We start from the raw sequence: 1,183 nt of genomic DNA, 5'->3' as shown, positions 1-1,183 counted from the left end.
AAACCAGTCCCTTCCCGCCGTCTTTCCTTTTTACGCAAAGTCGGTCAACATCGTCCTTCGGGTGTAGTGCGTAGTGCATGGTCATGAGTTTCCTAATCTTCTGATCGAGCTGTCTCAATTCTTCTTTAGTCCACTCTATGAACGGTCCAGAGTATCTTACTAGTGATATTGTCCATGTATTTATGCCTTTTACTAAGGTTTCTTCTATATAATTTGGTTTCGAGAAGTTTTCTTGTTTTCCTGGAGTATTCCTATTATTATTATTATTATTATTATTATTATTATTTTACTGACTAGGCATAGTAACACAAACCATCATCAAAGATTTCTGTTTGATAACAACTTATGGCGTTATCTGAAGTCTGAGTGACAGCAAGTCTCCTCAGAGCTTCAGTACTCTTCGACACCGTCGATAACCTTTGCAGATGAATTTGCATTATCGCAACAGCCGCTTACCATTGATTTCTCGTTGGTAGCTACCATTAGTCTTCGCTGGAATTTGGTGGCAATAACCCCCCCCCCGCTCCCAAGGTCCCAGTCCTCTTTGCCCCATCTAGCGGAGATCTGGCAATTGCTTTCTCTCCTTCGTCTGTTTATCCTCCTTGACATCGTCACTTATTTGCTGTGATGCTAGTTTATGGTGAGATGTACGCACACACACACACACACACACACACACACACACACACACACACGCACGCATAAGGGCGTCTAACTTACAATTATACCGTTTCAGTTGTAATGATCCCATGTGATGTTCCTTTTTGTTTTATGTCCAGTTTGTGTCTGTTGTTCATGTGTTAGTCTCCGCATTCAAGGTTTTTCTTAATATTTCTGCAGTTTTCATTATTGTTATCCGTTGTATTTTCTCAGTTATCCCTCTGATTCCAATTTCTCCCATTCTTTTTTTCCAACGATTTTTGTATTGTTCCTAGCTCTCCTATACATAATTACATATAAATGCACACATCTGCATACATAATACTAAAACTAATAAAATTGCTTGTCTATTTGCTTGCACATTGACTGTTTTAGATGTGAGAGGAAGGCCGCATGAAATGAGAATTGACGGAAAGAATAGAATAAGTAAAGGTAATTAGCAACAACAGTGTAAAAAGTAATTGTGTTCCAAAATTTCTAATTATTGGATAATTAGTTAATTAATGTAGGAGTTAATCTTGCA

Source organism: Euprymna scolopes, chromosome 18 (assembly GCF_053919585.1).
Source record: "Euprymna scolopes isolate OS-2025 chromosome 18, ASM5391958v1, whole genome shotgun sequence".
Classification (NCBI taxonomy): domain Eukaryota; kingdom Metazoa; phylum Mollusca; class Cephalopoda; order Sepiida; family Sepiolidae; genus Euprymna; species Euprymna scolopes.
Note: the sequence above shows the minus strand (reverse complement) of the source record.